The 25,799-nt window shown below is 34.2% G+C and overlaps 1 long non-coding RNA gene across 1 annotated transcript in view; it reads right to left on the bottom strand.

The window, feature by feature from the left end:
* The window catches only part of LOC149781800 (uncharacterized), a 31,249-nt gene extending 19,925 nt beyond the window's left edge, over positions 1–11,324 (bottom strand). Inside the window, exon 1 of the long non-coding RNA XR_016414530.1 lies at positions 10,987–11,324. This is a non-coding gene — a long non-coding RNA (uncharacterized LOC149781800). The remainder of the gene's footprint in view (positions 1–10,986) is intronic.
* Between the last annotated feature and the right edge of the window lie 14,475 nt (positions 11,325–25,799).

Here is a 25,799-nt window from a genome sequence, read left to right as displayed (position 1 = left end):
TGCAAGTAGCTTCTCGTGGGTCGGTGGTTCTTTCCGGGGCTTTTCTGGGTTCTTCCTCCACCATTTTAATACTGGCTGCCATGTATAGCCTATCCGTGTGCTGAAAAATGGCATTAAACCCTACAACAACAACAAGGTAGATGATTTGAGCCCGAGAAAGAAACTGATCCAGTCAGATTTCTTGTTATATTTACAAGGTAGATGATCTGACCAGGAAAAAGAAACTGATCCAATTAGGTTGCTTGTTATGTTTACAAAGTAGATGATTTGAGCAGGAGAAAGCAACTGATCCAATCAGATTGCTTGTTATATTTACAAGGTAGATTATTTTAAAAATCATTCTGGTCTGCATATACAATATAGTGCCAATTTAAACAGTTCAGACAATTTTCTTTCTTCTTAGTCAAGGCAAATTAGGCATCATGAAAGTTGCTTAACTGAATATCTGACATCTGTAACAAGCTCTTTCATTAGACAGTTAATTTTGTTTTCTATTCAGACTGATTGCACATGCCAAAGTTACATGCATAACAATACATCTTTATGATCTTTAGCTAGCAAAATAGAATCTACCTGGATAGATCATGCCTGGACCACAATTTAAATCTAAACTTTCACTGTATGTACATATACTTGTTCATAAGTCGCCTCAAACTGCAAACAACAAAGAACATAATCTGCCATAGCACAATGCATCCACAGCTCCTGACAGATCAAAATGGGACATTACTTGGTTACATCCAAAAAAAATTTAAATCACTTTTTTTTAGCACTGCAAGTACATAAAGCTATGAATGTTTGGTGCAAACTTCTGTATTCTGATTCTAGCCTTTAATAATAATAATAATAATAATAATAATAATAATAATAATAATATTAATGACTTAATGTCTTTATTTAAAGAGGGTAACTCAATTAGCTAAGAACTAATCTACCTTTAGGCGCTCATACAAAGTAATTTATTTATTTTAGCTGCATCTCTGAAGCCACTGGATATATTGGGTTTGGAAGAAGGAAATAGAGTGGGCATTTCTAATTTCAACTGAATACTATTCCAAAGCAAAGTTCCAGAGTGTTGGAAACTTTTTTGAATAATTCCTTACTTGGCTTGGGGATTTTACACTGTTGGTGGGGAGAATTGCCATGAGCCTATACTGGAATAGTGATTGTAAATATTCAGGAGCACTATTACTGGATATCCTGTAAATTAATTTGGCTTTTCTCAAATGGATTTGGTCTTTAATAGGTAATAGGGGCCCCAAGTGGCTGAGTGGTCTAAAGTGCTCTCCGTTACGGATCACTGCCATCTCGCCTCTGTCTGCGTGGGTTCGAGTCTCGGATTCGGCCAATGTGGGTATGTTAGAAAACTTGCCAGTAGCTTCTCGTGGGTCGGTGGTTCTTTCCGAGGTTTTCCCGGATTCTTCCTCCACCATTAATACTGGCCACCATGTATAGCCTATCGTGTGCTGAAAAATAGAGCTAAACCCAACAACAACAACAATAGGTAATATTTTTAACTTACCAGCTAATTTTCCATGCTTTCTTTCTAGACTGATATTAGCCCAAATCATCTTTTTTGAATATGTGCCAGCTTTGCTATGTTTTTATCAGTTGAATTACCCCATACTGTATTACTGTAGTCTAAATAGGGTTGTATGTAACTGTCATAAAATAGTTTTCTGTGCCTTTCAGGGAGAAAATGTCTTATCCTACTGAGAGGCCATAAACTTGAATTGACTTTTTTTTACTGATATGTTTAATATGTTCAGTCCATGATAGGTTACTATCTACCAAAACTCAAAGTAGTCTATCATGACTGACCATCTGCAAATTTGTATCCTTCCATGTCATAGTTCATCACTATCAAGATTTGTCCTTTTTTGCTGTGCTGAGATCAGTAATATTTTAGTTTTACCAGTATTTACCACCATGCCATTGCATGTGGATCAGTTGTCCAGTTTGTTTAGGGCATTCTGTAAAGAAATTTCAAGTTCATGCTTTGTGCTTTGGATGTCTGACAATGTTGTGTCATCTGCATAGAGATCTGTAGATGATATTGAGTCCTTTAGTAAAAGTCAGGTAGGTCATTAATAAATAAACTAAATAGTAATGGACCTAGAATTGAGCCTTGTGGTACTCGATATTTGATTGTTCCAGGTTCAAACAGAACATAATTTATATAAACATGTTGTGTTCTCTCATTTAAGTATGAAGTAAACCATCTAACTGCTTTCATCACATTGGTAAATTTTCAGTTTCATCAAAATCATTCCTGAAATCTACAAATACAGATCCTACTATTCTACCTTGGTTAAGTGCTTGAAGCCTTTTATCAGTTAGTGAGATCAAGGCAGTCTCACATGAATGTTTCTGTCTAAAGCCTATTGATTAGGGTGTAACAGCAAGTGTTTAGTTGGGGCCCTGAGTGGCCGAGTGGTCTAAAGCACTCACTGTTCCAGATCACTGCCATCTCACCGCTGTTTGTGTGGGTTCGAGTCTCAGGCTCGGCTAACATTGGTATGTGAGAAAGCTTGCCAGTAGCTTCTTGTGGGTCAGTGGTTCTTCTCGGGTTTTGCAGTTTTCCATATTTTGTGGACAGATGAGGTTGCAATACTTCAATTGATTATGAATGTTATCTGAAATAGCTGAGGCAGATGTTTTAATGAGTCATGGACCCATCTGATCAACTCCTGTAGCTTTCTTGGTATCAAGTTCAATGGGACAGTTTTCAACAAGTTTTTTTTATACTGGTGGGATAGAGAAACATACCTCCTTAGGGATTCTGCTACTGCAGAACTTATTCAGTTCATTAAAGTTGTTTTCTATCACTGGTTCTTTTAATTTTGTGGCAATGCTGATGAAAAAAAATCACTGAAAACATTTGCAATGTCAGTGTCATCAGTGACTATGGTGTCATTTACCAGAAGTGTGTGACTTTTATTTGTCTGAGTGACTTTTATTTGTCTGATCTTCATGTGTTCCTCCAGTGAGTTCCCTGAAGACTTTCCAAATGGAGTTTGTGCTGCTCTTTTTGTTTACAAGCAATGATTGATAATTTTTTTATAGCTTTTTTAATCATATTTGTTATTTTATTCCTCCATACTTTATATTGTGCATGGTTTCTAATAGCCTTGAATTGGTCTTGTGTTTCCATAGCACCAAGGACTTCAGTAGTAAGCAATTAGGTTGGATTTCATTCCTTGCTCGATGTACTCTCAGTGGTGCATGCTTAGAGACTACATCCATAAATAAGTCAATCGTGGCACACCCTCAGAGCGTCATCTTTGTCATCAAAATGTTAAATTTCTATAGGTCATTGAGAAATTGTTCTTCATTAAAAATTCTGAACAATCTGTAAGTGATCATTTTGTGTGTATTTTTCTTATTTCTCTTGCATTTAACCTTTCTTGTTAAAAAAAGTAAGATGGTGGTCACTAAAACCAACATTCAGTACATTAATACAAGCTACATTGTCTGGTAGATTGGTATAAATGTGATAATAAGAGTGCTTGATTTTTCTGTTACCCTTGTGGGCTCATTTATCAGCTGGACTAGGCCTAATGATTCAATAAATTCCATCCAGTTGTTCCTTATTTGAGTATTGAGAAGGTCCTTATTTATATCGCCAAGTATATATGTTTCTTTCTCCTGTGCAAGAACATTTTCCATTTGTTTCAAAAAGTTATCATTCCAACTAGGAATGATTTTGCATTTTTTTTGAGAAATTTCCACCCAGGTACATGCACTCACAATTTCATGTGAATCCAAGTCAAGTCGTCTTTCTGGATTTACATCATCCCTAATTTATACAACAACACACACACCCTGCTGTCACTCTGTCCCTGCGTAATGGTTTATTGTAGCCTTGACAGTGAAATAGATTATCATTGTGGTTAACATTTAATTTGGTAAAAATTGTCTTGCTGGATGGAAAAGAAATTTAATTTGAAACATCCCACTGTTGCATGTGATGTGTAAGCCTGAATGGTTATGTCATGGTGAACAACTTGCCTCATCAGCAAATTAAATATTATAATTATTATTATTATTATTACTTAAAACATATATTCAACATTTGACAAATTTATGAATTTAAAGACAAACCATCCATGTCTGTCTGCTTTTACCATTATGCAATCAAAATTTTGTGTTCTATTTTTACCAAAAACACAAATATTTGAACACAATATTCAGTTTGCACATGGCACACTTGCTTAGTCCTGCTGTTAAAAACCATCATGGAACCAATCAGAGGTTGTTTAAAGTTGATCAGAATGCTTGCTAAAGATATTCGTAAGGTAGTTACATGATATGTAACAAAATAGGAGAATTCTTAAACAGGTAGTGAACAGACTTAAACATAAATTGTTTATCTTTAAGTACAAATATGTGATGACCATTAAGATGAAAGACTTCAATGAGGAAACACCAGTATTTTCTCTGTACCAACCTCACTTAAAATTTATGGGCTGGAAGTGTTCGTCCATGTTACGTTGTTGTGCATAAACAGCTGTAATGTTAATAAACTGAAATTCTATACCAAAATATCTTATTGACATGCCTGAAAGTAGCCTTAATATTCACATTTGGTCTTCTTGCAGCACAATCATTTTTATTTCTGACCAACCTGTGTGCAAATAACATTACATTGACAGAACTGCAGTCATTAAATTTGATAAACGTTTATTGAATCTTGTTTATTGTTATTTAAGAAGGACAGCACTCACATACACCTAATTAAACTGAAAAAAAATACTGCATTTCCAATTAAGGATTGTGTATAATTTGATCTCTTCTAATTAACATATGTACCATTTATGGAACAGAACTGGCAGTAATAGTAACACGATTCTTATCTTTTGCTACACACTGCTTTATTTAAAAACAGATTTTGAAAGAATTTACATTGATTGAGTGCTGTCAAGAGTCTTTATAGCAACAGTGGCATCATTAGGACCCAAAAAGTTTCCTTTCACATCAAGAAATTAATTCAGATGACAGCCTTATCAAGTTGACATGCCACTGAGCATACAAAAAAGCCATGAGGTACATAAAGAATCAATATTATAAACTGCAAAAGAAAATATTGCAACAAAATCTAAATCTAGGACTATATCAATATTTGAAAGTACATGTATGTACTATACATTACAGACCCAACACACTAAATAACTAATACACTGTACATAAATATTTCTGTTTTTTAGTACATTAGAATTAATATTGGTGGCCAAATTTTTTAAGTTGGAAAAAAAGGGCAATGGAAAAGCTGAATACAAAATAGATGTGGTGTAGCTACTTCCAGCACCAAACTGGTCAATTTTAAATAGAGAATAATATTTTGTTTCTCCTTCCTTGTTACACTAGTTAAATTTTCTACCCTAATATAATTTTAATACCATTTTAAATGAATATGAACCAATGATGTATCTTTTGTTGTTTTGTGCTTATTGCAAATGGTCACTAACATCTAAAAACAAATATTTAGAAAATGTTTCACATGAGAATTTTTGTAAATTTCTAATGTAATGCTTGAAGTTGTTACTTGATAATAATGATTACATGATAAATGGATACATTTTATATGTATATCTTAACCTTACAGATGCTGATGCTGCTGCTTTTAGTCATTATGGAGTTATAATAGATTTAGATTATTATCCAAAATATTAAAAGAAATCACTGAACTATCTAATTTGCCCATCCTGTTAAATGAGTTACAAGTTAAAGACAGCAATGCTCAGACAAGCAATATTAGTAAAGGAAAACTGACTGTTATCTTCCAGGTGTTTTTATATATATATGTTTTTTTATAGATTTGAAACTAGACCAATAAGCCATAAAATCCTTGAAGCGAAAATGATGCATTTAAAATTTGGGGTATTTGACCCAAAAGACTAGCTGAACATCATATTGTTAGTCCATTGTTTTGCTAATACAACTACCCAAAAAAGCTTTTCCTTTCCACTCTGAAAAATTTTCAATTTTAATGTACAGAAATAGTTAAATGAAATAAACTATTTCATTCATTCTAACTGGCAGCAATGCATTTTGCAATAGGGCTGTTTAGCAAGCTATAAATATTGTATGGTGTCATTTATCCATAAGGCATTGCACCTTTGGCCATATTATTTTCAGACAAACATATGATGCTGCATTCAGCAAATCTTATTGTTGCTTTCATCTTTATCTAAGTGATAACTTCTGTTTGTTATCCAGAAGAACTTTTAAATAATGGTTGTGAAACACTGTTGTTATAGAAATTGGACTGACTGTTCCTGCCTCTATCCATTATATTACCCTATCAAGAAAATAATAATAATAATAATAATAATAATAATAATATTAATAATAGTTGTTGTTTTTGCTTTCATTATTTGATCTTTGTATAATTCAGTTATAAATCTTTGGCAGTGAATTACTGGAATAAAGCCCATTTGAAAAAAAAAATCTGTGCCAATTTTGAAGAGTAGAACAAAACTAGCCCTTTTAAATTTGATCTTAAACACCCCACATCCATCAGAAAAATCCCATGATATTAACTGACAGTAAAAATTGTTTTCCCCATATAAAGCACAAGCTACTTCATCATTTAATTGCTATTATGTTTCAGAAATGAAACAAAGACTCATGGGCCTGGACTCACAAAAAGAGTACAAGTTCACATCTCCTTCTTACCATGCACTTTATAAAAGAACAAATAAACAATAAATAAGTTGACTGAAATTCGGGCAATGGGGCTTCAGCAGGATGCACATTATTTCATAAATGGGATGTATTGTACTCCGCATTTCTACACATGCTATTGTATTTTCAGTTAACACTGGTTAAATTTAGTCGAAAAGATTATGTTTATAATTATGTATTTTTATAATTAAAAATGAAAACAAGTCAACTTTCGAATCTGTTGACAGTAAAGTAGAACAATAAAATCCACAAAATATATAACAAGTCTAAAATGGATCTTAAATATAAGTTGTGTACATATGTATTTTATTAAATCACAAGAATGAGTACAAAAATAGTGTTTAAAACAAGTGCAAATAAAACAGAACAGCCTTGCATATAGGTTGCTAGACAGCGAGAAAAGTAGTTACAAAAGCTATCAGATTAATTACTGCTCATTAATTCATTAAAAGATAATTTGCATTATTCATTTTCTCTAAGTACAGTATTTTATAATTTAAATAATGGTACTGGCCCACCATAATGTTATCTGTTTGTCTGAAACGGGGGCTCAATTTTATATTTAGATACGAGATAGTGATTCATAACATTACACGGAAGCCACTGCTAACCAACCCTGTGTACGGTACTAAGAATACAAATTTAAATTTTATCAATGTTACTTGCACACAAATTTTGTATTGTGGGTTAAAACAAACCTTGGCACAAATTCTGTTTGCAAATTCAATTATTTTTTACCTCATTTTTCAGAAACCTTTGTTAAAATGTCCACAAAAGTCACACCAATGCATTCTGACATCTTTTGCCAATGCAACTACTTTTATTTCTTATTTTAATGATGAAATATTGTAGCAATGAAGGGCCATCCCTGACAAATTTCTTTTGGTGTGGCCATTACCCACCTACAATCTGAGAACTAAACAAAGGGAATGTTAACAACCTGATAAACAGGTCTGTCTTGGGTCAAAGTGAGAATTTTCACACCTGAGTGTAAACACCAAGATCATCTCCTGCCAGGAAGGGCAGTCTACCTGTCAGGTATGACATATACTGGACACTACATGGTGATCTGCATTATTTTACCTCTCCAATGCAGAGGCACATTTTACATTCACTTCAATCTAGATTTATGATTTTAAAAGCTGTAACAATAAGCATAATAATAATAGTATTTAAATAACACAAACAAGAGATCCATCCTCCTGTTTTCTAAATTAAATTTTAACAAAGATGCCACACATTAAATATACCCCAGCCATTTTGATAGTACTTTGTACAATGTATGATTTGCTAAAACATGCCCTTAAGATGTATTTAAAAAAAAATTTTAAAACTATCCAATCATCTGCAAGAGTGAAAGGAGTATAATCATGGAATATTCAGTATACATTAAAGTTTAGATTTCGGTAATCTAAACCTATATATTGAGATAAATCAAGATCTTTCATCATCACATTGCCATCCAATGAAGCACATGCCACTAATTCATCCTGCTACTTTTAACATCATTTTTATTCACTGGTATAACACTGATCATGCAAAAACCTTTGTCATAATTATCTGGGAAAGTTTAGAATGAATATATTTTGTTTAAAACTTTCCCTCACTCAATGGTGATAAAAAAAGAAGAAACTGTAATGAAACTAATTGGTTTTGTAAACTAGCTAGCTAAGTTAATCAATAAGGAGGTGAGAAGGTTTAAATTTAGGAATATCTAATTAAAAACTGTAAGAAAAACAATTTGTTCTTTTAAAGAAAAATAGTAAATTTTAAAGAGAGTATTCATGAAGAATTTGCCAAATGAAGTAGCATATGCCAGATTCATCTTTATGTGATCCAAATGATCTTTATTGATTGATCTAAGTTTAAACATTCCAATGCTTATTCCAGGGCTTTATTGATTGATCTAAGTTTATTTATTCCAATGCTTATTCCAGGGCTTTATTTATTGATCTAAGTTTAAACATTCCAATACTTATTCCAGGGCTTTATTTATTGATCTAAGTTTAAACATTCCAGTGCTTATTCCAGGGCTTTATTTACTGATCTAAGTTTAAACATTCCAATGCTTATTCCAGGGCTTTATTTATTGATCTAAGTTTAAACATTCCAATGCTTATTCCAGGGCTTTATTGATTGATCTAAGTTCCAATGCTTTTTTCAGGGCTTTATTGATTGATCTAAGTTCCAATGCTTATTCCAAAGCTTTATTTATTGATCTAAGTTCCAAGGCTTATTCCAGGGCTTTATTTATTGATCTAAGTTTAAACATTCCAATGCTTATTCCAGGGCTTTCAGCAGTTCAGCCAAAATACATTGTAAAAAAAAAGTTAACACATAATGAAGAAAAGTTGAAATTTCAGTGAAACAAATTATGAAAATCACATTTTGTACTTATCACATTTTGTACTTATCACAAATTTATAATTTTAAGCACATAAATTATTATTCAACAAAAATTTGCCAATATAGTGGACATCATGGATCCATCATTCCACTTTCTAAATCATTTTTACTAGACTAACACTAAACATGTCAAAGGCATTTTTTTTCACTATTTTCTGGGTTGTCTACAACTTGCAGCAATTCACCATAAATACATTTTTAAAGATACATGTAATAAGATTTAGAAGATTCAAGTACAGGCAACAAAGAAAGGAGTTACATGTAGGAAAAATCTGTATGTTATAAAGTAGCTACAGTATTTAATACATGGCAAGTTTAAATATGGGGTTTGTATTTAAAAAATCTAAATTTATAATTGTTTTTTCAAAGAAAATTTGTATAAATTTTCAATAAATAAAATTACTATCATTCTTTATAAAAAAAAAACCTGTCAAACAAACATCGGATACTTACCCTCCTGCTTTCAAATAATGTTTTATAGATAAAAAAAAGCTAATCCCAAATGACATTACTGGTTATAGATGTAAGATTTGTGGTATGCTGGCAGATTTATTGTTGAGTTTGTATGGTATTTGGAAGTTGAAATAAATTCACACAATTTCAAGAAACTGTTAAAAAACATACATACATAAACAGAATGCAAATCAGGCTTTTTATTAGTATCTATATTTATAATTCATAAACAGATTTTGCTTAATTGTGCCTTCTTCAAAATGGTCAATTTTGGTGGCTGCATATAGGAAAAGCTACCAGGTTGCCCATTGTCAATGTAAAAGGGGCAGATTATTATCTGCCAATGACCTTATCGGGAATAATTTTTTATTACTCAAACAGTAAACTGGCCAAAGCCTTTTTTTAAAATTCTCTGGACTGTTTTGGCATGAATATATTTTCTAAATTCTCTGGACTGTTTATGATTCATGGCATTTTGGCATGGATACGTTTTCAAAACAGTTGTGGGGAAACCTGCAAAGTAGCTACTCAAGTTAACATGAAAAAAATCATATTTAGGGTTATATATTCAACTATTTTTATACAACAATTTTAAAGATTATCACTAACTTTGCTCAAAAATAGACCATGCCACTGGCCTATCCCTCTACTTTTTCTCTGTATGTCAAACAACAGTTATACCCATGACTTTGTCCAAGTTCTTTGAGTATTACAGAATTTGCTTTAATCTGATTTTATATTTCTGAAAGAATGTAAGTTATAAAATATAAAAATTATTGGAAAAAGTAAATGATTTTTATGTGAATCCTTACCAATGTTGGTAGGTATTTCTAAATTTTAATTGCATTAATAAAGTAAAAAATCTTATTTTTCATCTAGAGGTGCACTTTGACATTGGATCTCCAATTCTTCTGACCATTATTCTTCAACACTTACGTCTTGCTTGTCATGCGATACATGGAGCCACCTATACTATCTAAAGCCCATCACTTCTGTTCCCAATTATTTGGTTCCCTGCTACAATAGTTTGTTAGGGGGAGCATTAATACTGCAAACAGTATAAAGGACAAACCATTCAACTTTCTAGAAGGGGGACCTGGAATATTTTTGGGGAAAAAAATTCCCACCCTCAAGTAACTTTAGAAAAAATATTCTTGCTCTGATGTGCTGGAGAAAAAGAACATATTCATTCTAGTAGCTGAAAATAACTTTCTTGAGGTTAAAAAAATTTGAACTATCCAGGTTTAAAAGAAATACCCATAACCACCCCCAGAAAATTAAATGGACAGTCTCCAAAGACCCATTCAACCTTAATGCTAAATTGCCCAATTTATTAACGGGTAATCTGGAAGCTCTTTGCTTTAATGATGGACAATTTTTTTCTATAAATCTAAATACATCCATTGATGGTTCAAATTTTGGTATGGTGATGGCCATTACCTGCTGTCAGCTGTGCCTTGCAGTGATGGTTAGTACTGGCTGAGCTTTTCTAGCCCTTCTACAGCTCCATTCAGATTTTACAGTGTATTAGGAACTCATCTGCATAACAATGGGAAGGGGATACATTAAGTAGGTAGGACGGAATATTTACAATATCCCTTTATATTATGTAGCTATGCTCAAGCAAAGATAATAACTCTCTGCAGATTTCAGAAAATAATAATGGTCCTGGAGTCTAAAACATATCTACTGTGCATAGCTTATGTGAAATTACTTGTTGTTTTTTCTTGTTGTAGGGTTTAACACCATTTTTCAGCACACAATAGGCTATACATGACAGCCAGTATTAATGGTGGAGGAAGAACCGGGAAAACCCCAGAAAGAACCACCAACCCACAAGAAGATACTGGTAAGCTTCCTCACATACCCACATTGGCCGAATCTGAAACTTGAACCCACACCGACAGAAGTGAAATGACTGTGATCCATAATGGAGAACCCTTTAGACCACTTGGCCACTCGGGGCCCTGAAATTATTAGTATTTATGTAATGCAAAAAACTAAATCTTCAACATCAAACCTTGTACAGTTATTTCAGCACACATTTTAATGTGAGTAAAGGAACATTGAAATGTTCATTTGTTCATCCTTATTGGCCAAATGCACGATCAACTCGTACAATTTTTTTAAAAGGCAACATGTTGAACCATTTTAAACTTTTTCAAGTTTAACTGATGTGCCTTGCCTGAAATTGTGTTGTGAATTAAGTGGATCAGGCTTGTAATCCAAACCAGACGATGCATTGCCAATATGGCAGAAATAGTGCATGTAGTTAGTGACATCATTCTTAAGGCTTGAAAATATGTTACTGCTAAAGTATGGCACATAATAAAGCAATAAACTTAAATTTCCAGAGATACAATTTTAATACAAAGTGGTATAAAAATCTGTTCCACTAGATTGGCTGTTGCTAGCGCCAATCTATAGTTACAGATTAACCCCATTTACCATCTTCCGAAGTATTGTGGAGTCATGTCCGAATTTTAATTCACTACCGTTTTCAGGTACAAGAACATGTGATATTGAAGAAATGCATATTAACATGAAGTTTCATTTTTTTATTTGCCTTGATTAAGCTTTTACTCAGAAGTAAATCAAAGGCAAATTCTAATGAACAAACAGGGACTATTTGCCCCAAATTATGATATACTTGCTTCTCTTCACTTAAGAAATGTTTGAATATCACAACACTAATTTAGTTTAAGATATTTTTTTTAAATTCAGTTTTTGATCTCCAAATGTCTGAAATTTTGACTACATGCTAGTTTTAGATTTCAACTTTTGGTCAACTCCTGGGGTAATATGTTTGGGTTTATAGGGGACGTTATAGGCGTGTGTAATAATGAGTGCCCGGTGAATCCAAACAATATTAATCCTTGAAAATGCTTCTTTCAAAATACACTGAGGATAACTAGTGTGTATCTGACGTGTCAAGGACGTTTGAATGTCATTTTGTTAAAACACCAACAAACGAATTACACATAAACTTCTCTGTTCAATTTTATGGTCCCAATCAACTGAACTGCGTTAAATATGGCGTAAGACCTCCGACACAGAAAGTGATAAAGACGCATAACTGCACGTTTTCTTTCACGAACATGCCTCTCGACCTCGTCTCTTCGGTATTCCGCTTTTCGTCTGCACGTGATGCCCGGATGTTAGCGATAAGCGTTCACCAGGGGCAGTAATTCGCTCAGAAAATATGCACTCCAACTTACGACATCTTCGCTAGCGAAAGCGATCAAATGAATGACTGTTCCACAACTTAAATTTAAATTTTATGGTGTTCGCACAGTTAAAACAAAAGGTAAGGCTGATAAAAATTATGCCATATTTTCAGGGCCGGCCTTAGGCCGGTTGGACCGATTTGGCCCAATCGAGACCCGCACTCAGAAAAGAAAGTAATTTTAAAACGATGGAAGAAAATTTAAAGTTCAGTATCATATAAAACTGTTTAAAAGTTTATTTCCAAATGCCGTGCTCACGCGCGGGGGGGGGGGGGGGGGGGGAGGGGCGCAAAAATTATCCAAATCGGGCTCCGCGTTTGCTACGGCCATTCCTGCATATTTTATTCTTTTATTGACTGATTATGGACTGACAGCTGACCAAATATATTGATTCTTGCCAGTTGTATTTATGTGTTCGTCATACAAGCGAATATAAGGATGGATCATCAGAAGGTGAAGAATTTGTGGCATTACCAAATGTACATTAACTTAAACTTATTTTCTTTAGGATTTGTGAAATTCTGTTTATTGTTGGGTTTTTTTTCTTGTGTTTTATTTTGGTTGTTTTTATTTTTTTTAATTTTTTTTTAAATGAGTAGTGTGAGGATGAAATTATCTAGGCCATTAAACGGGGTTTTCACCTATTTTGAAAAGCATCGAAAGTACCAGCAGTGAGGAGTGCTTTAAATGGTCTACTCCACATATAATATATTCTGCTTCACATGTAATAAATTAAACAGTCTAGTCCATTTGTAGTGCGCTTAAAGTCTAATAAACATGCACTGCATTATATAGTGTAATAAACGTGTAATGCATTAAATAGACTGTTCCACATAGGGTAAGTTAAATAGTCTGTTCCACACAGGGTAAATTAAATAGTCTATTCCACGTGTAATGCATTAAATAGTCTATTCAACATGTGATGCCGTCCATGGTCTGCTCAAACTAAAAAAGTATACTCAATACGTGATGCATTAAATAGTATAGTCCAGGGTTCGGCAACCTACGGCACGCGTGTCATAAGGTGGAACGCAAACGGTTTTGTGTGGCAAGCGAATGGCAGCCAAAACTCGATTTTAACTGGTGGCACGCGCTCGTTCATTTTGTAATTAATCCGGGAAAAAGTGGCACGCTATGTAAAATAGGTTGCCGACCCCTGTTCTAGTCAACTTACAGTGCATTAAATAGTCTAGTCCACCAAAATCATTCAGTTTCTGAGTTTGCTATGAGTAAAGAGAAATAGACTCTCTCACACACATCTAGTGGGTAATATTTGGGCAGTTATCTGCGAAATAGTTACCTTTTTGAAACATGAACTAAACTTATCAAGTGTTGGTTAATATATATATGGCTCGCGCCACTTGAATTTTACTGAGTATATCGTTTTAAGATTAACCGTGTTCCTTCCAAGAATGATGGGGTGTGTGTTTGCATTTCTAAGGAAAGAGAGATAAACCAAGACACAAGTCTCCCTCTCTCTCTCTCTCTCTCTCTCGGATGGTAAACAGAGAGAGAGAGAGAGGAGGATAAAAAAAAATCATATGTTCGGTATTATTTGTAAGTCAGTCATAACTACGACTTAGATCAAATGCAAATAACTTCGCGTGTGTGAATAACCTCCTGTGAGTTTCTCATTTCGCTCGATCACAGTTGACATGCTCAGATGCGGCCTATCGTTAAAAATAGAACGATTTCCCTGATTATAATCGTACTATAACCAAATATTCTTTCTTTGTTTAAACCAACCATTACGTTTGAATCTCAAGCATCTCTTTATGGTGTTTTTTTTTAAAAAAAAAACAATAAACAAAAACAATATGATTTAGAAATACAGATTATAAAAAGAATGCAATTAACAATTTGCAACAAGACTTGGTAACCCCTTCATATACCCATCGTCATCAATCACAACTCAGCTGCAAATCAGACATTGATTCAGCATGGTGGCGCCCACCCCCTCGTATAGTATACATTAAAAGAACACGATGAACTTATATCATTTTATTTTTTTTTAAAAATGATGACAGCTGCAAGAAGATGAGCACGTTGGAAGTTATGCATATTTAAAAATTGGATCTTTTTCCCTTAAACTTTTATAATATTCAAGTGGTTTGAGATCAAGCGCCGAGACAGCATTAAATATGGAAATTATATGTTTCAACACAATTTTGAAACTTACTCGTCTGTAAACCCAATCTTCATTGTTCTTGTCAAATTAGATTGCCCAGCTTATGTAAATTGCGCAGAAAAGTCTTAAATTAAAACACGCACGCGCGCTTGTTGGACAAATTTTAATTGAAGTTAAGCACTCAAAAGAAATGTTAGAAAAATTTAGATCATATCCTGTACGAAAAAAAAAATATATTATTTTCACTTGCTGAAACGTTCATTTTAGGACTCACGGTACTAATTCAGTTCCCATAGTTAACCTATGCAATCACCATGATATTAAAAATTCATTAACTTTAAATTTCTGAGTGCTCATGATCAAACCTATATTTATCAGTATAGACGAAACGTGAATGACAGTTTCTAGAGAAAACGATATGAGCCGCGGCATTTTCTGGACCTGCACGTGTTTGAAATGTGTGCTTTCAATTCCGCACCAAAGAGTAAGGTGCTAATGTCAGTAATGAGTGTTCCAAACTCAAGACTGTTAAAGGACTAAAATCCCATCAAGAAAACAGTCTCTTTTTTTTAAGTTACAACTAGGACAAGCTCTTCAAAGATTTTTTTCTTCTAAAAAATACTTTCATTTTCAACCCTTCCTGGCCACCCAAACCCATATGTACTCTATTTTATGTTTTCCAGGCTGGTTCCCATATTTCCATACAATTAGTACCGTGTGTCTTGTATACTCTTGTACAGTAACGGATGATCAGCTCTTTCTGGAATGACGTCACACATAACAACTAACTAACCTAAGGCAAGGGAAATAACGCAGTCGGTACTTTTGGGCTTGGCATTTTTTCACTTTGGCGCATAACTACGGAAATTCATTCGGTATAACTTATACAGAAGAAGGATTTGTTTCTTTATTAAACTTGCGCATATTGTTTTACAAAAATCTTGAAAAGTGTACTCACTGTAGATTTTCTTCATATCTGACCTTCATATTGTGAAGACAAAAACAAGTCATATGTACATACATTTTTAAATGTGCACATTCATCCAATTTTATCTGGAAATACAGCACTAATATTACATAACCAACACCAAATTTCTACAATCGTCATACAATCTAAGGTCAACACGTTATCTCTATAATCTTTGCAGAACCTAACCAAAATAGCAGTACAGAACGGTATGGCAGACGAATTGAAATGGAAAATGATAAATGCACGAACACCCCTGGTACGATTGGGTTGCTAAATTAGTTGCTCAGCTTACCCCGTTATCGCCTTGATACTGGTTTGACTGATGTAACAAGAGGTGCTACGAAATAACCCACTCCATTCGAAACTAGCTCCCAATTTTAAATAGACTTATCTGTGGAAAAGCCTTGTAGGTGAAACCCAGTGATTGAAAGAGCAGAGAAGATGTAGGTATGCCGTATGCGCGTGTCAATCTTTGCAGCGTAGACGGCTGATAATCGTTCAGCCTTCACCACGGGTTCTGAACCCCATATCGTATAGATAAATTGCCTCATCTGGCGTAATTTATCAAATCCCTGCACCGCTTACGGACGAATCTACGCCATATTTTTTGTGCTTCTTGCAAACCAAACATCATGATTAGATATTACAAACGCCGGGTGCATATATTTTACACATCTGATCTGTTTTTAAGCCCGCATCCTTGCTTTGTGTCTGTTTTCCAGATTACCAGTCCCAGATCACCAATGACGGGCGTCCGTAGCCCAGACAAGTTCTAATTGCCTGGAAAATATAGAGAAAGATCCCGTATTTTAAAATAGAGAAAATATTTGTTTCATTCCAGTTTTATTGTTTCGTACGAATTCCTTTGAAATCGGAAAATTTTATTTTGTTTTCTAAATCAAGACGAATATTCATGGGTGACCATTGGGATAGAAAATTACGTTTCGTCGACAACGCGAACATATCTGTGAACGATATAGAGCTTTGTAATTTAATTGAATCATATATAGAGGTTTCCAATTGAATACGATTCAAATATAGACACCAACAATTATTAAGCAATCATTGAATTAGAGTCGACCCATATATATATATATATATATATATATATATATATATATATATATATATATATATATATATATATATATATGTATGTATGTATGTATGTGTGTGTGTGTGAGAGAGAGAGAGAGATTTAAACAGACAACAACAGAGCTACATTAATTTAATTTTGATCATGTGTTGATACATAACATTCTTTATATTTCCAGTTAAGGTTCAAATGATCATGCAGATTTAATAATGCATTCATGAAGAAAACTAGGTAAACAATATGTCCATCATAGAAATAGTCACAAAACTGTATATGATATCATTCCATCACGTTCTTCTGGGGCGTGCTATATGTACTCACATATCTGCTTCCGCATCCAATCAGCCTCTAGTCACCCTCAAATCAACGAGCTGGATCCAAATATTTGACAAGGCGACTTTTGAGACTGAGAACAGTTATTTTTATTCCATAATAATTTGCCAGGCAGTATTTACTTATCGATCTCCTGTTAATTACAACATAAACAACAGATCATAAGCACCGTGTTTCCTGGGCTACATTTTCGGCTGGTCGATCACACTTTAGAATGAAATCCTGGTGGTTAATTGTTGGTGACGAGAACCGTTTATTTCCAAATATACATGTCAATTAAATCTAACAAATTATATTATCAATAATTAACACCTTACTCACCTAAAGACGGAAACATGCATCAAAACATTTTGTATACTCGGCCAGCAAACAAAATGCCATAGATTAAGTTAGGGTCCTCTACGTCAGCCAATCTCAGATGCGTACAAATATTACGATTACAATTTAACTGGTAAGTTAGCACAGCATATCAGTATTTACTCCTTATGTGTCAAAACTGGCTTAAATTAGTAACAAACACTAACAAACCGTATTTAGAAGTTCGGGTAACTTGAGCTTGCCCGAGCCGAATTTGAATTTGTCCCGGGAGTCGGGCAAATTGACTTGCGAATCACACACACACACACACAGATATATATATATATATATATATATATATATATATATATATATATATATATATATATATATATATATATATATATATATGATTTACTGGAGAGCCTTCTAAACAGTGCTCTTTTGTTGGATGCAAAATATGTAGAGACAGTCGCTTCTAATTATCGACTGTTCATTGAACGATAATCAGAGTTTAAAAAGACGACTACGTTTTTATTCTGCTGGAAAAAACACAACCTAGACACAGATGGTAAGATTGTGATATACATCACAAAAGATGATTTGTGATATACATCACAAAAGATGATGGTCAAAGGACATTGAACAAATGGTTGCATATTGACGTTTGTTTAGCGCTAAACCAGCTCATTACTATCTGATTTAATTAAACTTTTGTGTAGCTGAAGGAAAGACGGACATACTTATGTATTTAAGAACAGAAGCAGTAATAGTAATTTTACAAGTAATATTTATTGTTTGGTATATTTAATTTGTATTGTTTGCTTAATCTTTGTCCAGGATTGAGGATAGGGTTCTGATGTGTACCTACTTTTTCTTAAGTTTGTACGTTACAAATAGTTTTTTTTTACTGATACCTGAGCTCAAGGTCTTTATTTTATAGAAACTTTAATAGTTCTGGAAGCTAACTTCTGACCCACACCCTGGTTATTTTATTGATATCTTAAGATTTTGTATAAGGTTGCTGTCAACAAAACTAATAAATCCTCGTTTAAATTCAGTCTCTGGAATTATTTACTGTTGTGTACATATATAATTTGAGAGGAATCATTAATTTAAAACTTATTATTTGGAATTGCAAAGTGATCATTGATATTTTGCACAAAATCACTATTTTGGTATTTTTCGTGAAATCTTTCAAAGACATTCTGAATTATTATTGTGATATTGTTGGCATATGAACGTAGTGAGGTCTATTGGTACATCAGTACATTCATATTAGAATTCATTCGGAACACTCTATACTTTTGTACTTGTGATAGAACTGTTAGTATTATTGGGGATTTAACTCACAATACCGTAAATTTCTCTTAAATTTTCACTTTGTGACTTAGAGAAATAAATGTATTTGTTGATTTGACTAAACTTCATGGTTTCACTTCTTTCTGCTGCTTAGTTTAAAACCATAGAGTCTTAGTGGAAGAAAATAAAAGAAACTGTATGGCAGCATTTTATTGCAGAAATACACATAACGTCAGGAGCAGCACTTAAACGAATCCACACGTTTTTTTTTTAATACTTCTTGCAAAGCAACATGATTAGACTTTGCAAAAGCATAGAGCAATTGTTCTCTAACTCTCTGATATGACTGGATATTATCATCTATATCCATCCTTTTGCTCTGTTTCACATATTAAAACCCCAGGTCACGATAGACAGACGAACTTGGCCTTGTTCAGAGCAAATTGTCAGGAAAGAGTCGGGGAGGCTTCGTTCTTCATCTTTGTAATCATGGCGTGCAAAATTCTTTCAACAAAATCATTGAAACTCAAGACGAACTGGTCCTTCTTAGTGTTTTGTTGTTTGTTTCTTTTTTAAAATATTTTTCTTCTTCTTTCAATTGGTCATTGCAAACACCATGGTTTATAGGTTAATTGTATCATTTTCCTATTACCTTTTTTAATATTACAAAATGCAGTGATTTACACTTCTCAGTTGGTGGTTATTATAATAATGATTATGATGACGATTATTATCATTATTGTTATTATTATTATTATATTTATTATTATTATTATTAGTAGTAGTAGTAGTATTAGTATTGGTAGTAGTAGTAGTAGTAGTAATAGTTGTTGTTGTTGTTGTTTTTGTATAACAGTAGAAGATAATAATCCGTTCTGGACCAAATGGATAACTATTTAAAAAAACAAAACGGTGAGTATCAGACAAGCAATTCTCGCATGATCTAGTTTTAGTCTGCTTTGTTAGAAGTCACAGACATAGGTCACAGACGACTAACGTCCGTAACTAATGCGATTTCTAATTGTTTGGAAAAAAATACTTATCCCAAAAAGTGGGAAAGCGGGAAAAGATTACATTCCTTTCTTGACACTAAAATGCTTTTCCTGTGTATGTATGTATGTATGTATGTATGCATGCATGCACGTACGTACGTACGGACGGATGGATGGAAGGTTGTGTGTGTATGTCTGTATGTATGTATGTATGTACGGACGGATGGATGTGTGTGCCTGTATGTATGTATGTACGTATGTATGTATGTATGTATGTATGTGTGCGTGTGTGTGTGCATGCGTGCGTGCGTGTGCTTTGAGAGAGTGACTCACAGACTACAGATGATGAAAAATATGATGCAATACTTTTCAAGTCCTCATATTCAGTATTGTTAACAATACAAAGTTTGTGACAACGGGGTTGTAGAAAGACATTGGCTCCATAATAGTGATAAGGCCAACATTGTGTAAATGTATACAATAGTAAGAAACTGTGATAAGCAGATTTCAAAATGGCGACAAGACCAAACATTATATTTCACTGACTCAGAGACCCACACTAGTCAGCGTCATCTGATGCTAGTGTCAACTTTCTAATTTGCTCTGTGAGCAGATGCAATTTGATTAAAATCAGATCTCCATTGTCTTGGGTGAAGATCTGACAGCGACCGCTTAGGGGTCATGTTCTGGTGACCTTCGAGTTAGCCAAAGGAAATACAGCTTTCAGAAATTCGAAAGAGAATAAAATCGATAGGCACACACTGGTGCTCTTCAGCTATACTGCTCTGTCTCCCAAAACCGAAGACAAATGACTTCATGTGACTGGCTGATAAATTAGCACTTATGGTAATAGCATAGGTCACCAGAACATGACCCTACGAGGTGGCAGTCAGGTCTTCACATAGGGCAATGAAGATCTGATTTTAATCAGATTGCAAGCAGATGTCACAGACTGTGTGTCACTAGGTTTGTGCACCAAAATATGACACTGACCGTGCGTCACTAGGTCTGTGCAACTGAACGCTTGGTGGTGTCATTTTCAAACCTGGTTGTTATAGAGTTTCTTACAATTAAAGAAATGGTCATAATGTCGGACTTATACAGAGTGCGGAAGATAGCATGTCCAAATACCTCCGGAGCAGTGGCGTCACTAGGGTTGGCGTCACCCAGTGCGGTAACTCATGGTGTCACCCCCATGGAACACTTCCTGCACAAAAATTCTAAATTTTTATAGACAGTCATGTACAGTAACTCATGGTGTCACCCCCATAACACTTCCTGCACAAAAGTCGAAAATTTTATAGACAGTCATTTGGGTGTCACCCCCTCTGATGGTGTCACCCGGTGCAGTCCGCACCCACCGCACCCCCTCAGTGACGCCACTGCTCCGGAGCAGAAAATACGGTCTTCCGCATTAAAAACAGCCGTTTTTAGGGCTCAAATTTGGGATCGTACACTTGCCTCATACGATGCCTTGTGGGTTAAGACCTCTATCAGTTGCCTAAATTGATTGGTAATAAGTGTGATTAAATTAAACTCTGGGATTTATGCAACAAATACCGACCAGAAACTGATTAAAATCAACAAAACAATAAAAAGGCAATTTATGCCCAACGACTTAAAAGTAAGGATAGCCCGAAAATAGGTAAATGGGGAAACTTTTAAACAACGTCAAGTGGCACAATAAACCAGAGTATTATTACACAGGGCTTTTCAATTCGACCCCCGAAAGCCCTATTCAGGCGGAAACCGTATGACCCCGAAAAGACTAATTGGTATGCTGCTGAACGAACTAATGACGTCGCAAGACCCCAAAAGAGATCGCTAACTTTATTGGCTGCTTTAAGCCGACCTCAGTGGTACCTATTTTAGGAAAACATACAAGTACGTACAGTACACGAAAACAAACAAGCTCACATATTTGGCATTTGGTTAGGGACAGTCCCACCTCAAGAGGAAACCGGGCATAGATTTGGCAGCTTGCTTGCGCGATAGTAATAGTAACCGGTCAATCGCACAAATTAATTAGTGTTCAAAGACGCACAAGCTATTGAATCGCACATGCTGAATTTAGACATGTGAACTTGGTATCATTCTGTGTGAATTCTTTTTTTTTTTTAAAAAATGTCCACTGTCCTCCATATGTATGCACGAGCCATGCAACAAAATGAACGTGGAATTGTATGACACCGATTGGCATGTTTGAGAAAGTTCTAGACGTGGAATTGTATGACACCGGTTGGCATGTTTTAGAAAGTTCAAAACGTGGAATTGTATGACACCGATTGGCATGTTTGAGAAAGTTCTAGACGTGAAAGTGTTTGACACCGATTTGCATGTTTTGAGAAAATTCTAAAGGTGGAATTGTATGACACCGATTGGCGTGTTTGAGATAGTTCTAGACGTGAAAGTGTATGACACCGATTGGCATGTTTGAGAAAGTTCTAGACGTGAAAGTGTATGGCACCGATTGGCATGTTTGAGAAAGTTCTAGGCCTGAAAGTGTATGACACCGATTGGCATGTTTGAGAAAGTTCTAGACGTGAAAGTGTATGACACCGATTGGCATGTTTGAGAAAGTTCTAGACGTGAAAGTGTATGACACCGATTGGCATGTTTGAGAAAGTTCTAGTCGTGAAAGTGTATGACACCGATTGGCATGTTTGAGAAAGTTCTAGACGTGAAAGTGTATGACACTAATTGGCATGTATAGGAGCGGTCTATTTAGCTTTTGTAACTAATACATACAATTAACACAATCATTTAATTTCTAAGTTTGAATATTGTACAAGTCAAAAATTAAACAATAAATGCAAAACCATAAAACTGTCTCTTTTTACATAACAACCAGAGAAAGATCACATTACTCAAAATAAATTAATTTAAATCAAACAAATTTATATGTAATTTTCTACTGATTACTGAACTCATTTGGGATGTTTTTCATCATTTTAAAATATTAATTTTTTTAAATTTAAAAATGACACTTCGTGCAAGTGAATCTTTGGAACCTGAAAAACGAAAGCATAGGCGAGGAGAAGGCGCTAAATCAGTATCAAATATCAGTTGAATTGAACAGCATACCATCATACCTTCCGACTTCTTCACCCAAAATAATGAACGATAATAATCAATATATATATATATATATATATATATATATATATATATATATATATATATATATATATATATATATATATATATATATATATATATATATATATATATATATATATATATATATATTACAGAGCCAAAAGTATCCCTCGATCCTACAGAAACATGCGCGATAATGTGAAATGAATTTTCAGATAGAAATAATTATATAAGAGAAACAGACCGACAGAGCACACAGAGAGACAGACATACAGAGAGAGAGTTGTTTTTGAAGTTTAAAAGACAACGAATTTCCTTTTCTTTTTCCATCGTTTAAAAAAAATAAAGTAGGAAGAAGCTAGTACAAAAAATGCCGAGAACATAAGCAGTATCATGTTTTCCTTTGCAACATTTAGATCTTAATTCTGTCCGTTTCATTTGCCTCATTGAGATAACCACATACGATTGGCGATAAACAATTACTGCTTTAGATAAAGAATTACTAGTGTAGATTATCCATGAAAATTAGAGATAACTCAATGAAATTAGTAGATAATCAATTAGCACTGCCGATAATCAAGTGCTTTTTGGTGTATTTTAAAGGCACAGGCATTTTCATTTAAGGATTTTTATTGGAACAAAGGATTGTAATTCTTACTAAATGCGAAATTCTTGAGTGCTTTGATGTTACCTGCAAGGTTAAAACTTTGTAAGCGTATGTGCCCCTCCACCCTTCTTACAAGTGGGCATGATGTTTCAAAGCGCTATATTTGCTCAATGTGAAATTGATTTAAATGATGGACTTTCGATAGAGGAAATATTGTAAACACAAGTCATTTAAAATAAATTGACTTAGGTCAATGCGTTTCATCGATAATTTTTAACGATATCGTCTGTTATGCAGCTGTATTTAAATTGGCACTTGTACATAGCGATAATCGTTTTATTTAAACAAAATAAAAACAAGTTACTATCTATAGCATGGTGTGTATATGAAAAGAGTTAAATAAACCAAATGTATGTGAAGATCATTCTAAAGCAGAGACATTTTTGCTGCGTAATTACTTTAAATACAGTGTAAATTATAAATAAAAAAATAAAAAAGCACAAGTTATTTTCAATTACCAGTCGTCTGCTCTACATAAGTCGAAACTAATATCCACACATGATTGTTACATATATCCATAATACCACCTCTTCATTCATGGGGGCCCCAGGATGTTGAATATTCACTGACATACCAGGTCTGGGTTCGAGTCTCAGGCTCGGTCAGCGTAGGTATATGATAACGTTTGCCCCTTGGGTCGGTGGTTCTACCAGGGTTTTCCCTCGATCAAATATACTGGCTGCCACGTATATGCTGAAAAATGGAGTTAAACCCAACAACCAACTTCATGCATGGTTTTCAAGCGTTCAGTCAGTTAGAAACAGCTACATACACCAATTCCCGTAGGCAATGTACTTATAGCTCAAATCCTTCAACACTGCCATGTGTGTGCGTTCCTGTGTATGCGTTTTGTGTTCGGGATAAATAGTCTTCGCCAAATGATTTTCCGTGCAGATTCTGAAAAATTCTACGAATACAATATTAAGGAATTTGTGATAGGATGCACGATACTATTTCACCCAAATGAAATGGGGCTCTCGCCAGGACGTCAAAAGCATGTATGTAGTAAGTGCTAAGGGCCCATTGGTAATGTGGCGAAACATATGTTTACTCGGGTGTTACATCTCATTATGTGTTAAAAGTATCTTTAGTGTAGACCTTCAAGGGAGAAAAACAAAAACAAAGAAAGAGATCATAAAAAAATATTGGACATAAACATTCATGTGTTACGCTATCGGTGATGCTGATTCGTTTACAGCATGTCTGTTCTTTCATATTTAAATTGCATATTATTTGCGTGTAAAGACATGGAGGCCAACGTGAATGCAGACCTGTTCTAAGTATAAAACGTCATTAATTATCAACTGTAGGAATAACTAAATAAATAGACAAATATATGAATAAATAGAAAAACAAATAGATAAATAATTAGTTTCGTCAGTCCCAAAAATGCACACGCATTCATCATCAAATACAAATGATGTAAAGAGAGAAACAATGAAGAAATCGCCTCTGTGGTATATATTCATTGGTTTAATGTGTCTGATGAAGCAACGAGAATTCGATGGATTCCGAGGAGAATCTGGAATGGTTATACAACGCAATGAATTGTAAACGCGCCTCTTACGATAATACCATTTTTAAAAATGGCATAAAGAAGACATTCAATAGACAGGAAAAATATAATTTTGCTTTCGTTGAAGTTAACAGCAATAATAAAAACGGCAATTACGGCGATGACGATGATTGCATTAACAGCAGCAGTTGTGGAATGAATTGAAGCTGTTACGGCAAAACTGCTGCTACTACTGCTGCTGCTACTACAAGAAGAAGAAGAAGAGAAGAAAAAGAAGAAAAGTAACACGAAAAAAATAATAAAAAGTGAACGTGTTGCTGATAATAGTGCCAGTTGTATTAGGTTTTATGATAGGTGGAGGTGGTTGTGTAAAAACAAAAAGATATTAACAATAGTAAGTGTTTCAACCATTGCGTTCAATAGGTACACTTGCAAGTGTGTAATGTATTCTAAGGCCTCGATTATTTCATTTTCAGGGTGTGGGGACTGGGAATTTTGCAGGTAAAATTTTCAGCGATGTTGGAAACATATTCTTGATCTGGTTTATAGACTACTACTATTACTACTACTACCACCACTACTACTATTACTACTACTGCTAATAATAATAATGAGAACCAATATAT

This window comes from Sinohyriopsis cumingii, chromosome 15 (assembly GCF_028554795.1).
Source record: "Sinohyriopsis cumingii isolate HCF-2022 chromosome 15, ASM2855479v2, whole genome shotgun sequence".
NCBI lineage: Eukaryota > Metazoa > Mollusca > Bivalvia > Unionida > Unionidae > Sinohyriopsis > Sinohyriopsis cumingii.
This window is presented reverse-complemented; position numbering and strand designations above follow the sequence as displayed.